The sequence below is a fragment of the Pleurodeles waltl genome, chromosome 2_2, assembly GCF_031143425.1.
Source record: "Pleurodeles waltl isolate 20211129_DDA chromosome 2_2, aPleWal1.hap1.20221129, whole genome shotgun sequence".
Classification (NCBI taxonomy): domain Eukaryota; kingdom Metazoa; phylum Chordata; class Amphibia; order Caudata; family Salamandridae; genus Pleurodeles; species Pleurodeles waltl.
The window spans coordinates 290435153-290452332 of NC_090439.1; positions in this window are offsets into that span (position 1 = coordinate 290435153).

Sequence of the window (17180 nt, forward strand, 5' to 3'; positions counted from 1 at the left end):
TCTGAGCACTCTGTAGTAATTCCTTAAGGTGTGCCTTCATTCCGGTCAACCTCATATGTTCAAAATCTTTCGCCTCCAAATCTAATCTGTAGCTCTTTTTCAAATGCTTCATTTTCTCAATCTCTATGCTGTACTTCTCTGCTAAGTCTGCCAATCTCTGACGCACTCTGCTCACTTCTCTTGCAATCTTTGGGCACAAATATCTCAATTCTGCCTCTGTGTAGGATTCTAGCCTATTCACCCCCATCGTTCCGTCAGGAGTTCACCGGCTTCCATGCTTAGCCTAGCACAATTCAAATACTCCTCTATGGGCATTCTGTGTGGTATTAAGCTTCACTAACCATTCAGTTAACTGCTGAGCTGTCAGTCCCTGTAACAAATTTTTACTCGCTTGAATTGGGGGCACCTGCTGTGCCACTGCATTCAGAGTCGGCAGTGTCAATAATTTCAGGCTTTGGCTTATATTTGGCCCTGTCATAGCATCTGAAGTGCAACAAGTGGACTAAAATCTAACAATGATCTTGATCCGTCAAAAGTCGACCCACAGGAGAAACTGCCTGAACATGTTTGTTATGTCCTCCCCTCTTCAGGCTCTGGGTCTTGCTCCTTGTTCTCTCACAGCCGGTTTCTTCTGTGCAAATAATGGTACCGCTGGACCAACAGTGTTTGGTAGCTATATAGCATCCGGAGCTGCTCTGGTAACTCCCATATTTTGATTCATCATTGGAGTCAAGTCTGACTGTGTCCCTGTCACTGGCGTAAATCCCGGCATTACCTGTGGCTGAACATGGGGCAACAAAATCGGAGTCGTCTCACTCTGGACGAGTATTGGTCTCAGAACCACGTGCTCCATGGGCACCACTAAGTTTGAAGTCGTCTCTAAAATGGGCACATCAGGATACATTCTATGTATCTGTGACGGCTGCATCTGAGTCTGCACTACAGGAGTAGTTGGCACATTAGGACCACTTTGCACTGCATTCGGTGTCAGGTTAGCATTAACCTGCACCGGACTCACTGTCCCATTAACCTGTGTCGGGCTGTCGGATCAGCAAAAGTACTCAGGCCACTCTTATGTAATGTATATGGTGGTGGTCGATCTCTCAATAATCGTGTAAGGAACTCATCATCATCTGATTCCTCCTCTACTGTTGAAGACTTTCTAGCTCCCTTACTTTCAGACGGACTCCTATTCGTCTTCCTAGTCGCTTTGTTGCCTTCCTTCACATTCGTCTCCCTAATTGCCGGACACAACTTAACTCCTTGCAAAGTCTCTGTTCTCCATACCTTCTAATCCCAGTCCCATTTAGCCTCTGCTAGAGGCTTTTCTGCCTTTCTCATCCTTCTCTTGAATTTCAATTGCTGTTGCTGTCTGGCTACCAACTCGCAAGCCGCTAATGCCTCAAAATATGCTAGTCTCGGAAGGGGCTTCACTTCATATAGCGCAATCCCTAAATGCTCCGAAATCCTCAAATTGAAAGTCCCGTTTGTAGGAAACGCTAAATTCTCATCTTTCTCTGTCAATTTGCACCATTGCTTCAACCAAAGACATGGCACAACATCTCTCTCTTCCATTACAATGTAAGCCGGTGCATTCTCTAGTGGTGTAGGCTCGCCTGCACTCGCTGTAATGTACGTATCTCGCCTTAGGGCATTTCTAAATGCTTTAAAAAACTTCATTTTTTCAACTTTTTGTTTATTCAAAATCAAATCAGGAAATGACTTTTAATCCCAAGATTCCTTTCACCCATGTTCTCAAACAATTGCCTCTCAAGGACGGCTGCCAATCTGTGCGCGACCCTTCTCACTAACCAACCTATCCCAGTGCGGCTCCAATAGCATCACACTCACACGTACTGTGGTTGACAAAGTCCTGCGGCTCGTCCCCCTAAACTTCAATCCACACAAAACTAATGCAAAATATTGCGAGCACTAATCAAAAACCCCAAAACAAATCTTCTGATTTACTACAGGAAAGGTAACACAATCGCTTCAGAAACCTTACAGATTTTCACTGATGGCTCTTTCCGCACTTACAGCTATTCCTCTTTCTCGGTCTCCCAGATTAACAAGCAAAATTTGTCCTGCAAATTTTACTCTCAACCGATCAATGGATCTGTCCTGGTACACATAGGACTCACCAAATCTCAGGCGAAATTTCTCTCACCCACTTTAACACACACACTGACTTGTTGACCACACCCGGTCAACCTACTGAACCTGACAAATTACATCAGGAACCAAGTGTCTCATACACTTTTCAATATACACCCGAGTCTTAGACCACGCAGGGTCCGTACATCAACAACCACGTGGAAAATTTTTGAGCACAAAGCGCCACACACATGAAGTTCGACGACTTTCCTACTCTCACACTGCGGAGTACGCACACTCCTACTACAACTTCATGTGGAGCATGCAAACTCCCTAAAACCCTTGCAAACCTCACAATTCACCTGCAATTTGCATAAACTGTACAAGAGCAATCTAATTCACTCACTCTATCACTTGAACGCCGGGAACATCCTCAAACACCCATTAGCTAGATCCAGGATCTTGAAAAGTCAGTTCTGGATTTAAGGGAACATCATTTTCTTTCCAGTTATCATCATTGAAGAACAAAATCCCAATCTCAATAATAATGCCTCTCGAAAGGACCAGCTTCAAACTGCTAACATAATTGTCATCACTCTGTACCGGACATCTATGGCAAGCTCTTAAGGAGACAAACCATCAATCTCTTACTGTCTCTGTTATTACTCTGTACCGGACATCTATGGCAAGTGCTTAAGGAGACTAACCATCAGTCTGCCACCATAACTGTTAGTGCGTCAGACATTAATAAGTGTACTTACGAGGGGACGCAAATAGGTTGATGAACCTTTTGACTCGCAATTAAGAAGTTCTTACCACAGCTCCAGTACAAAATTGATAATCAATACACAATAATCAATAATCATTAGTAATCAATAAAATCAATAATCAATGTAGTCAGTACATGTCACACACCATGACCTTTCAGCCGTGAATAACCACACCTTTAGTAAATGTTCAGTATGTTTATTTTCCTATATTAACAATGCTCAAGTCATGTAGATTAATCTCAATATAAAATGAAACACATACAAAAACAACACTGGTTGTCCAAAGCAGCAGAAGAGACACAATCTGATCAAAGATCAAACTACAACACATTCTAAAGTTACAGTGCAAATCAATAGCAGAGTCAGCTGTTTTATTGAGATTTAATACATGTGATTAAGCAGAGAAATCCATCAAGCATTGGTTGTTTCCGTCATAAGTCAGAATCCTCAACTAACCTCAGGTTAGCATCAGCATGTTGGGCTTCATGCAAAACAATTTAGTAACACAAATCTGGAAAAAACATCTAACTATGGTAGGTAGAGCCATAGACAAAACAGCACAGTTGGTACCTAGAAAGAAAAAGCAAGTGTGCAAAATAATCACAGTTTGTCACATTATACCTATCCTCGGTATGGGTCAGCAAAGCAGAATCAGTCTTCGTCCTCAGGTCATCAGTTGATCAGCAAGGCATCAGGTCTCGGTCAGGAAAGTATGGGCAAAATCATTAAAGATAAGCATGTCTCTAGTAAAGGTGCATAAAAAGGTAAACACCTCTCTGTCAGGGAAAATATAAGGGAAAAAATATCTCAGGATGTCGGAATGACCATCTCTCCCCTAAATCTGAAACTTTTCCCACTGTGGCGCTGTTATATCAAAGTCACCTAAACTATCCCCTAATTCCCTTTTGGTCAGTTACTTGTATGTTCATACCTTATTCAATAATATTTCTATGTCAAATCTATGAATTCTAATATTTCTTCATTCACATACAGTTGATTGGTCCGCCTTATGATGTTCTCATCATCTGCTTGTCAGGTAACAATATTGTTGCAGCTTCCACTCCAGTCAGTATCTTCATTGTTCTTGTCCTGGGAAAGTCCATCTCACACCCATTACACATAAAATGTTGCATTAGCAGGAACATCATCTCCTGGCAGTTGGTTCTCACGAACAGCTTCAGTTCAGCACATTATACAAGACAATGGACATTTCACAGTTTAATTCACTTTGTCAGTATTTTTATTAAACACTAAGAAAACAGCTTCTACATGACATCTGGCAAAACAGGTCAAGACACTCGCTAAGTTAAGGCCTTCAATTAAGAAAACTAAAATATACTTTGTAATCTCTAACATGACATATTACTGCCTTAATCTAAAATCTTTTCAATATTTCATATGTATGCCATTCTTTGTGGTCACATTTTCAAATACATGCATTATTTTTCTACGTTATTTCATTTTCTACATAAACTCATTATTCAAAACACATAAACACTAATTAACAAATCTGATTAAAGACACCTGCACTAACAATCTCTCTTCTGATAACTAAATGTGTAATCGCACTAACTATTACCCACAAAGTTCACATCAGTTAAAACTCTTACAATTCAATTTCTTCATAATTTTGTCTTCCCCTTGAATTCTCCCTTTATAATATTTCCCTTTTCTTTTCCTCCATCTTCTGATTATTCTTAGACCTTTTCAGTTTAATCATTCATAAATCTTAATAAAGACACCTGCGCTAACAGTCCCACCTTCATCCTGAGGTGGAAGCAGGAATTTATCCAGTTACTTCTATTCTGTTAAAGCAAAAGGTATTGATCCCCACTCTTAGCATGTGCAATAGTGTTATCAGGCCCAGCAAAAAGCCTGCCGATGAAACATAATTTTGCACAAGACTCATGAGCCATTAATGCTGTTGTATTGCCCGGTTTTCCTTTTGCACCTAACCTATTAACTGTTCTTTCATGTTTTCTCCTCACAGCCATATGTTTTTCAGTGTTGTGATTTATACCCTGCTTTCTTCCCTACTACTATACATTTTAAGAGTCTGCTTCCTTTTGCATTCTTATTTGGTGCCTCTCAACTAATGTGGACTTGGCTTTCCCATGGGAATACCAAGTCACTTCAAAATCTTCACAAGAACTTATAAAAGATCTAGATAGTTTGGTCTTCCAATGTGATTCAGCCTTGGTGAAATATTTTGACAATTTGTTGCTAGCATTTGATTCTGTGGACCAATACAAATATGGCTCCCTGCTGAATGAACTACAGCAGTGTGGACACAAAGCTTTGAAACACAATTTACTTTTTTGTTTGCCAGGTGTTTGATATCTAGGTCATGACAGCTTTGCGGGTAAGAAACATCGCCAACCTGTTGAACACATCAAATGCATCTATCACTCTGGCCATTCTTTGTTTGTCTGATAAGAACTCTTTTTGGAATTGCAGGCTACTTTTGTCAATTAATTTTTGTTATACTGAGATTGTGAAGCTCTAACAGCATCTTGTAAAAAAGATACTCCTGAATCACTGAACCAAAACAAGCCTTTATGCCCCTGAAAAATTAATTATCTTCAGTCCCTACTGTGGATTTGTCTAACTATATAAAAACTTTCACTCAGTGCTCTTATTAGAGGAATGGCTTAACCAGGGGAGGCTCTTCTGCTAGAGTGGAGGAGCATTGCCCCCCTACCAGCAGCAGTTGAAAAAACATTTCAATAAAACAATAATAAACTGTGTTTGTTATCATTTCTTGAAAAGGGGCAGGGCATTGTGGGTGACGAGCACTTGAGGGGACTGCACAGATCACTCCACTCAGAGTGCATGTATGTTTGGCTGGCTGTCTTGGGCCGGCCAAAAACATATGCGCAGTAGGTTCTCTCCAGCCTAGCACTGTGTTGCCAGGCTAGAGAGAGCCTGCACAGACTCCCAGTCTGTCTGGGAGTGCCCTGGCAGCCAATCCTGACCCTGCTCTGAGCAGCAACAGGATTGGCCGCAGGGCAGGCTGGGAGCCTGTGCCTGCAGCGAGACAGAGGAGAGCAGAGAGGATGGAGTGATGAGGCACAGCATGGAAAAAAGGTATGTTTTATTTTTATTTTATTACTTTTTGGGGGGGGATCCACCCACACTCTCTGTGTTGCACCGCCCTGCCCCTTTTCCCTCCGGTGAGCTACACCTGGGCTTAACCCTCAGAAGGTTAATGCAAGGTCATGGCCACAAAAAGAAACTAGTTGCTTATTATTCTTCTGCTCTTGATGATGTAGGAACTGTGGTTCTACCATGCCTGTGCATTGTGTTGATGGCTGCCCATCTTGTTGAAGTGTCTGAAAATATTGTCCTTGTTTCACCTCTCATTGTTGTGCCTCATGCTATGGTTTCTCTGTTGCAAACATTATCCCTTTCAATTTCTAGGTTGCCAAGAGTAAAATAATGTTGCTATCACCCTCTAACATCACTCTGGAAAAACGGCATTTACTACACTAGTGCCATTGTTCTCTATGTCGCTGAAGGGAGGACCCACACATGTTTCATTACTACTGCCCATCTCACTAAATCTCACATAGCTCACATTGATGCACTTCTGCCTAATGGTGAGGTTGTATAGGTTATATGACGGAACACCAAATCTTAAACTACTACTAACCTTAACAACGAGGTCGGAACACCGACCTCGTCTTTACTACTAATGATTTTACCACGAATGCCTTAACAACGATATTTCGTTGTAAAGGCATTCCTGATAAAATCATTAGCAATAGGCAGCATTCACCCTACATCCCTCACCCCACCCCCCCCAACCCCACCCCAAAACCTAAAACCCCCTGACCCCCCACCCACTCCCCAAAACCAAAAACGCCCCACCCCCCCAACCCCACCCTAAAACCTAAAACCCCCTGACCCCCACCCACTCCCCAAAACCAAAAACGCCCCACCCCCCCAACCCCACCCTAAAACCTAAAACCCCCGACCCCCCACCCCTTCCCCAAAACCAAAACCAAAAACGCCCCACCCCCCTAACCCCACCCCAAAACCTAAAACCCCCGACCCCCCACCCCCTCCCCAAAACCAAAAACGCCCCACCCCCCAACCCCTCCCCAAAACCTAAAACCCCCCACTTACCTGAGTCGTCACCTTGTCATCTGCATCGTCCTCCTCAGCCGACTCCCTTGTTTGTACCTTAACCATGCATGTTCGTTGTTCAGGACATGCGTGGTTAAGGCACAAAATAACGAAGTCGTGGTTAAAGAAAGCGTTGTTCCGCTTTCGTTAACCAGGACTTCGTTATAAAAAATTCGGCATAAAGGATGTTTACCGGTTGTATATTGTATTTGTGGTTCTTGTTTTAGAAATAAAGAACGAAAAAGAGTTGCAGGATAAGCTCTGTTCACTTTACATGAAATGTGTTATGTTCTACCACATCCCCTTCTGCCATGGGGATAAGAAAATAGAGGCATTTCAGAGACTGAGGCCCATATTTATACTTTTTGACGCAAAACTGCGCCAAAGCAGTTTTGCGTAAAAAAAATTACCGCCGGCTAACGCCATTCTGAAGCGCCATGCGGGCGCCGTATTTATTCAATGACGTTAGCCGGCGTTAGCTGCGGGCGCTGTCTGGTGTGCATTAAAAAAAACGACGTACACCAGGCAGCGCCGGCGTAGGGGGAAAATGGCGTATGGGCGTCCACAAATGGTGCAAGTCAGGCTGAGGCAAAAAAATCGCCACAACCCGAATTGCGCCATTTGTTTTACGACGCCCATCCCCCATTGAAATGACTCCTGTCTTAGCAAAGACAGGAGTCATGCCCCCTTGCCCAATGGCCATGCCCAGGGGACTTATGTCCCCTGGGCATGGTCATTGGGCATAGTGGCATGTAGGGGGGCACAAATCAGGCCCCCCTATGCCACAAAACATTTTTTTTTAAAATACTTACCTGGACTTACCTTAATGTCCCTGGGGTGGGTCCCTCCATCCTTGGGTGTCCTCCTGGGGTGGGCAAGGGTGGCAGGGGGTGTCCCTGGGGGCAGGGGAGGGCACCTCTGGGCTCATTCTGAGCCCACAGGTCCCTTAACGCCTGCCCTGACCCAGGCGCTAAAATCCGGCGCAAATGTGGTTTTTTTTAGACCCGCCCACTCCCGGGCATCATTTTTGCCCGGGAGTATAAATACGACGCATATGCATCGCAGTCATTTTTTAAGACGGGAACGCCTACCTTGCATATCATTAAAGCAAGGAAGGTGTTCACGCAAAAAAATGACGCTAACTCCATGAACTTTGGCGCTAGACGCGTCTAACGCCAAAGTATAAATTTGGAGTTAGTTTTGCGTCAAATTTGCGTCGAAAAAAACAATGCAAATTCGGCGCTGAATGACCCGTTCTGACTATTTTTCCATCTTAATCACAAGTTACGTAATGAGCCTATCCTCAGAGAGATCCAGCGAGTTGCTATGGTATTGGAGGAAGCAACTAATTCAACTGTGAATTCTTTGGACCTCTTAACTACCAATTAATGGCAAAATACTGTAATTTTAGAGAATGGGAAGGCTCAAATTCCTTCTTATGACTTAGAGCGGTGTCTGTGCCCCTATAGTTGCTGAATGCTGTGCTTAGCTCCCTAATGGCTAATGGGTGGAATGCTTAAATTAATGTCAGCCACTGGTAATTACTTTGAGCTACATCCCAGTCCATTGTTCTTTTGCACACCATGCCATCTTAGGTTGGGCCCAGCAATTTGCAAATCATTCTTGATCCTGCTCTAATAGGAAAAGTCAAGCCCAAACTGCCAGGCCAGGTCCTCCCTGAACCAGAACACAAGCAATTCATGACCGGTTTGTCCCTAACTTGGGCTCTTTAGTCAAAAGTATCTTGGTTCCAGTGGCGCAGTGAGCACAGGACCTATATCTGAGCATACCCTTTTATAAGGATTTACAAACAAATTAACAACTTATGTGAAAGCATTAACAAGTTACATACAGTTAGGGGTATTGGAGAGTCTGGCTGCAAGATGGCTGTCGCCTAGTGATGATCTGCCGGCCAACCCACTAATCCTCCATTTATCCCTAGTACCAGAACGTCTTTATATATCCATTTGACTCGAATCATAGCCTTAATACTTAAGGAAGCTGCAGACACAATTAATTTTGTGACAGCACTCCTGGGGGGGGGCAACAGGGTTTACCAATTTGTGGCCTGCCCTGCAGCATTGCTGTCTGCTTTGGCCCCTCTTCCCAACAGTGATGAGGAACTCACTGCGACTTGTAACTGGCGCCACCACTGATGGAGCAATGCATCTCGCCCAGTGCTCAGCTCCCAGATTCATTGCAGTTTCCAGGTCCCCACTGTGCTGACGAGGGTCCGATGTACTGAGGACAGCTGGTGGTTGTGGTGCAAAGGCCGACCTCCCCACACTGCACAATTGGAGCTTCCTCAGCAGTGTTGTGAGTGCTGAAATGTAGCCTGCGGAGGAGAAGCGGGATCCTGGGGAGGGGTGTCCCACCTTTTTCCTGTGACAGATTCAGGAGCAGGTTCTGGGTCAGAGTTGTTCTGGCTGCACCCTTGCTGATGTTTGCAGCTCTCTGAGCTTCCACTGCGAGCTCCTGTGATGCAAGCAGTCTGCTCCTGCAGGCAGCCCTGAGGGGTTGCAGGGCAACACCCTGGAAATGTCAAGGACGCCAGAGGCCGCATTGCTGGCTCTGGGAGCTGCGGCCCCTCCCTGCAGCCATTAACTCAGGTAAGTACATGGCCCCCTTCTGGTTCAGGTGTGCTTTGGGGGAGGCACCTGTGAAGGCCTTGAGAGGAAGTAGCACTATTCAATGGCAGGTGTGCAGCAGCATCTAGAGACCCCTGGAGCTATACAGAGCCTGACTTAAGTCGGAGAGCCCCTGCTGGTGAGATCCGACACCCCAGCCTGCTATATATTTCATAGACAGACCACCTCGACCTTTCCAGGGCCTGCTCATGCCCCCATCTGGCTCCTTCCAGTTTTAGAGTGAGGCAGGTCCCCAGAGGTAGTGGTAGTGATGCTTGGGAGCCCTAGGATCCATGCGGCCTACCATTAGAAACAGTAAGAGTGCCCTCAGATGTGCTGCGAGGTGACCTGCACAACCCCTTCTACTTACCTAATGACCCCTCTGGACGTGCTGCCTGGAGGGTGCCTCCACTGGCAATCTCTCAAACCCTGGGGCATAGGACCTCTGGACCGTAGATCATAGACCTCAACGCACATCACCGACCTCTACGAACATCTCTGGTTGTTTGATAGCACATCATGGGGAAGGTGGAGGTAAGCCTGTCCAAACTGGTGGTCGTCAGGAAGCAACAGGCAGAGCATGACAGAGCCACTGAGCATCCCCCAGAAACATTTCAGAACTTCAATGTGTAGGATCTGGAAATCAAAAGATGCTTGTGAATGCCAAGAACTTTTTCTATACCATGGACACCAAAATAGATGTACTGGCATGCCGTATCAATCACACTAAGGCAGAGGTCCCCAAGTGATCCTAGGGGGGCGCCAGACTCTGGCCAAAAGAAGCATTATACAGTTAACAGGCCTTTGTTTTAAGCAGAAGCATGTTATTGCATTTAAAAAAAGGTAACAGTACTTAACTGCAATGTTTAAATAGACCTAGACATATTCAAACATTGCCATCCTTATAAAATAATTGTGAAATCTTCTGAGGGGGGGCCCAAGGATTTTTATTTTCCGACTGGAGAGGCGCGGCATTAAAAAGTTTGGAGACCACTGCACTAAGGAGAGGATGGACAAACATGACAAATGTCTCGACCAGCTAGAGGCACGCACCTCTGACATGGAAGGCCCGCAGGCTGCCTCTGAGGAGCACCTGTTAACAAAGGACAAAATCCTGGAAGTTATTAAACAGAAAAAGAGGCCCTTGATACGCATTCCAGGCACAACAATCTTCATATCTCTCGGGTGGCGGAGTCTACTGCTATCAACAAAATGGAAGACTGCATTGATCGCATGCTACGGTCACTATCTAAGGATGCCTCATCAGTGGTTTTCATAATGGAAAGAGCCCATTGCTTACTCTGTCCTCAGCCCCCACCGGGCGCTCCGTCATGACCCATAGTAAAAAAACATCTCAATTGCAGAGACCTTGACACCTTCCTATGCCTTGTGTGTGAGCAACACAATCCAATATTTGGATAATGCCTTTCCTTCTATCCTGATTTCATGTTCATGTTCATGGAGCAGACAGCCCACCAGAAGTTCCTCACTGCGAAATGCTTCCGTCAGAAAGCAGATATACCTTACTCTCTTCTATACCCGGCCAAACTCCATAAACAGCACGTAGACAAACCTCACCATTTCATTGACCCCAAGACAACCCTGAAGTCTGCTCGCCAGCTAACTGCTTCCGTAACTGGCCACTATACAACATACGTGTCCCTCGTGCGTGGCAATGACAATCTCAGTGATAACGGCTGAGGACGGCACACTGCCCTCACAGCAGCTCACCTGTCAAATTGGTATCCTGCCTCGGTCCTCCAAGTGTCTCCGTTGTTGACCCACACAATCTAACTGACCTGCTGAATCCACTGAATTTCGACATGACCTGCTATGACCATGCTACAGGAACGTCTTCTGCTGAACCTGTGCTGACCTTCTCTGAGTAGTAGTTTGCCTGGCTCTCTGATGTCCCAAGGGATGATTCCCTCTACTCATTGCCATTGATCAGGGTTGTTCTGGGGTGGGGGGGGGGCAGGTTCAGGTTCATCAACCAGTTTCTGGCGTTGAAGGGAGTGGGGGAAGGTTAGTTTGGGTTGTCTGTTTTTCCCTGTCTCTTTGTTTTTCTCTTCACTTACCTACAGCTGGTTTTCACCCTCTACTCCTCACACTTGACAAGGAACCACACTGATTCACTGCCTGCGTATCTGATAGGCTGTGCTTGGCCTGCCACCCCAATAGCACCCTCCACCCCTTTTGCTGCTCAGTGACCTCTATTAGATGCCTAACCTGAAATGTCCGCAGGCTGAAGGCCAGCGGTAGGCCAGGTAAATACATCCCTATTTCAACAGGCACCACATCAACATTTGTTTTCTTCAAGAACTCCATCTTACTCAGGCAACTGCTGTCCACCTTCATCTGGGATGATGCGCTGAGATGCACATGTCTCTCAACTCCAATTATGCTAGGGGGAAGCCAAACTCCCACACAAGGGCTTGCCCTGGTATTTGTGCCAGACCATCTGTGATACTAACAGGCACTATGTCTGTCTCTCTGGCACACTTCACAGACACTCAATTTTTCTGACCTTCAGATATGGCCCCAAAACTAACAGCCCTGAGTTTTTTGCCGAGGTGCGGCGCTTGATTGCTTGCATGGGACCGGGAGCTGTCATTTGTTGGGGCATTTTTAATGTGGGCCTTGATCATGAGACAGATCATTTTGGCACCCTTAGATGACCCAATCCCAATGCGGCTGCGCAACTCCACATGATAATGAGTGAGAATTGTCTGACCAATATCTAGCGAGTAATGCACACGAATAGCGTATAGGGCACCTGCATTACGGTAACACATGGCGTGTGGTCGTGAATAGATTACTGGCTGCTCACCCGAGATGCCCTTACCGGGCCACAACAGAGACACATGTGCCCTGCACACTCTTAGATCACACCCCTGTTCTGCTGGAACTCTCCTTGCTATTGGCTACTCCGCTGGTCTTCACTTAGTGCTTGGCTCCCAAGGCCTTATGTGACTCAGTTTTCAGAGACAAGTCCGGAACTGCGATCGTTGATTATTTCACTAATAATGACGTGTCAGTCACTTCATCATCAACACTTTGGGAGACCTTCAAAATTATTATTCACAGTATTTGCATTGCAAAACAATTAGGTATACTCAAGGCAATATGGGCGCAAGTAGCTGCTCTCAATCACGACCTTGGGACCCTTGAACTGTACTTACACACCACAGAAAGCACTTCAACCATGGCAGCCATCCACAGAAAACTTTCAGCATATGATGAGGAGGCTGAGAGAGAACCCCAGTATTTGCACCGGCAGGGGACTGCATTCCACTACGGAGAGGATGACCACACAAGAGGACCCTTGCTACTATGCTTCGCAGACCATGAGCCTCAGCCTGTGTTCTGAAGCTGATCGATGACCGGCAAGAATGACAGTCTACCTCTGCTGGATTGCTACAAACCATGACTTCCTTTTACTCTCAACTCTATTGTGCCAAAATAGTATTGAGCTAGAAGGAGCTGTCTGCTTACATAAACACTATCCAGCTGTTCTGACGGGATCGGGCCCACTGTCTCTACTTCGATTCCCCCTTCACAGTTGAGGAGGGACTCCAGGTCATATTAAGCCTCCCAATGATAAGGCACCTGGCCTGGATGCTCTCACCACATTCTTTTACAAAGAATATATAGCTTTATTGGCTCCACATCTCTTGGCGATGTATAACGACTCTCTGGTGTCCAATGTGCTGCCTCTGTCTCATCGTGTGGTGGTAATAGTCATGGTACTCAAGCCAGATAAGCCTGCTAATCATTGCAACTCATACTGGCTGCTTTCAATGATAATCATTACCAACAAAATATTCACTAACCTCCTTGCCAATCGCCCCCTTCCTCTGCTGCACGATATTGTCCACCCGGACCAATTGATATTCGTGTTGGGTCTGCCCACAACACGCAATGTTCGTAAATGTTCACCCTCATGCATGCTCTTGATCCTCAGCTTGCTGTTATGACTGCTGTCATGGATGCCAAAGGTGTTTGACTCCTTAGGGTGGCCCTACTTGTTCCACTTTGTCTCACACCTCGGCCTCAGTCTACGTTTTATGCACATAATTCAGCTCCTTTATGCCCCCCCAACGGAGTGACTTCACCTTAATGGGATGATTTCTGACCCGTTTCCTGTCATGAGTGGAACCCGCCAGGGATGCCTCTTATCCCTGATCCTATTTGCTGTGACAATGGAGCCACTGGTCGCCTGATTAAGGCAACAACCTGCCCACAGGGGGCTCAGTTTTATGGCTCAAAGAATTTTTGAATCCATGTATGCTGATGACATCACACTGTGCATCTGAGAACCTCAGGCGAACCTAGCGCCCATCATTTGCAAGGTCATCAGATATGGTAGTTACACGGGTGACCACATAAACTGGGATGTTTATTCTTTTCCCCCTCACCACAGGCACACAGTCGTTTGAACCTGACTATCCACTGAAATGGGCCACTGTCCAAGTACGCTACCTGGGCATTTGGCTTACATGAACTTGGCTGCTTCTGTCTGTAACAGGGCAGATCACTATTGCCAAAATTGTTGCTCTACCCAAATTCTTGTAGCTATTTCTTAATATCCCAATGCCACTCGCTTCACACTTCCTTCGGTAATTACGTGCCATCCTGGTAGCCCTGGTCTGGGCTGGAAAACATCCAAGGGTTACTTGGGAGATGCTCACTCTGTCGCTTCAGCAGAGGGGTCTCAATGCACCTGACATGGTGCTTTATGCACTAGGTGCACAAGCCCAGTACCACCATTTCTGGCTCTACCGCACATGCTTTCAGCCTCATACTGTGGTGGAGGCAGATCAAGCAGCCCCCTGGCCTCTGCCCACAGTGCTCTACCAGCCATATAAGCTCCAAAAGCAGAAATTACCACAGTGGAGTTCATTCACTGGGCATGGGACGGCATGTCGTGTCACGCTCAACTGTCTTGCATCTACACTCCCTCCAGCCCTCTTGCGCACAATTAAATGCTGCTCCTACTTCGGGATGATGGCACTAGAACAAGAGCACACAGGCAAAGCCTTAGTAACTTTGCAAACACATACCCTGACTGTGAATTTCCACCCCCATTCATGGCAGATGAGCATTCCCCCCACCCACAGCGTTTGACATCCTTCTCTACCACCAGCTTCATGCTAACTGCAGTGCCTTACATGACACATTCCCCGCACCACTACCCATGCCTCCCGCACTTAAACACATTATAACAAACTCCCCCCTATACAGGTTAGTCACCTGATTGCATGCTAAGATGAAGGACAGGGCACTCATGTGCACTCCAGTGGCTTGTACTGCCTGGGACCTCAACATGGATGTTCCTCTCACAGATGCTCAGTGGATGTACTGCTGTGGGCAAACTGCAGTCCTTTCACCCAACTTCAGATTGTAGCTTATCCACTGCAAATTCCTGCACAGGTTGTACCATACCCCAGTGCAATTGTTTTGCATGGGTTGGAACGATGATTTTGTGCTGCTTGTGATGCACAGTCTCACAGGCCTCCTTCCTCCATCTCACCTGGGAGTGCCCACGGGTGGCGAGATACTAGTCTGAAGTCTACTCAATACTTCAGATAACTGGTGTTTCACTGCAGCAGACCCCACTGGTTGGTTTCCTTGGATATGATCAGATACCCCCCCGGAGTTCAGTGTCTCATGGTCATGCTACTACTCTTAGTCAAGCGACAGGTTGCTGTGCATTGAGGTAAACGGCCTGCACCAACGCTTGAGACCTGACTGCAAGATGTGATTTATTGCCAGGAGCAACCTTCCACCTACTGGGAACTCATGCCACCAGGATCTTGTCTGGAAGACATTTGGAGACCAATGATCACCTACATACCACAGAGAGACACTTACCCCCACCGGATGCTAGGGAGAGGTTGCCAAATCTGAACATCTCTAGTTTGCTTGATTGTGATGACAGTGAACCAGACAGTCCAGCCCCTGACCATTTGCTCATCTGCAATCCTTTTCCACAGTGCGTATGGTAGAGCTGTGTGTATTTACTTTAGACACCCCTATGGTGGAGTGAAGATGCCATGATTCATTATATACTATACTGAATTTCATGTTGTGTTAGATATATTTCTGTTGGGGTGACAATACAATAATTTCATGATGTACTAAGAAATCCACTGCTGTACTTTGCCCTCCACTCCCCTTTTTATCCCAGGTCCCTCACCTAGCCCCTCTAAAGGCTGATGCCTTTGATGTTGTTATCTCCTTGAAATGAATGCCAACAAAAACATTTTTTTTTAAAAAGCTTTCATTCAGTTGATGACAAAGTTCGTGATGGGATCTCTTATTTAGATTGCATTGCATATTTGGAGGTTTTTGTATGAATGAAAATACTGAAGATTGTCTTGATCACTGACTTAGTTCTTCTGATGATTTACCATTCTCTTCTAAATCTGTGTCTCCTCTGTGAAAGATCTCACAAGAGACAAAGGAATATCCCAAGCTCACTCATGAATGACTTACAGCCATGGTGAGTCTGCTCAAGGTATCCTAGGAAAGATGGAGCATAGTAACTGATTTGTCGAATATGTAGTTGTTTGAGGACTTGTTTGGGTTCACAGTAAAGCAGTAGCAAAGGGAGGAATATCAAATGGGAAAATATTGATGCTTGCCCACAGAAGCCCATAACTGTTATGCTTTCTTCTCATGTGAACTCTGCTCACTGGAAGCCTATGTTTAAGGTGAGTTGAAATGCTCCTTCAATCAATCAATCAGAATTTTTAGAGTGCTTCTGCTTCACCCGTGAGGGTCTCGAGGCACTATGGGGACATGTGGCGGTATCACACAGCCTCCTTGGCATGCAAGTTACATATTTTGAAAACCAGCTTGCTCAAGTAAATATGTCTACATTTTTGTTACTTATGAAGGCCGTGTACCACTTTATCCGAGAGCTCATTTAAGTAACTGCTTGTTTTCTTTGTCAGAATTTATTCATTTGGTAGATACTAGAAACGATTTTTAGTGAAGTATATATTTCCATCTTCTTTTTCATGAGGGGGCTTGTCTCCATTAGTGGTGCAAAGAAATCTCCTTGGTGAATTCTGTGACTAGCAGTCTACTAATGTGTTTTAACTACCCCTTCAGAATCAGAATCATTAACATTTTTATTTGGATAGTCAACAATCCATAAATGTAAAACATGTTAAAAACATATAGACATGTATAATACATGATAACACCCAACATCTGACAACATGGTAAAGGTTGAGTTAAAAACAGCCTATAATCACTATAATTTCAGCAGGTCCATTTTAATCAGAGAGCATTGTACATCGAGCCTGGACTGCCACTCTAAGGAGTGAGCCTAAATGTGCATGTCTCCATATCAGGCATTTGCATTAAAAGACTAAGGGGCATATTTATACTCTGTTTGCACCAAATTAGCATCATATTTTTTTACTCTAATTCGGTGGAAATCTAACTCCATATTTATAATTTGGTGCTAGACCTGTCTAGCACCAAACTCATGGAGTTAAAGTCATTTTTTTGAAAGTGGAAACCTACCTTGCCTTAATGAGATGCAAGG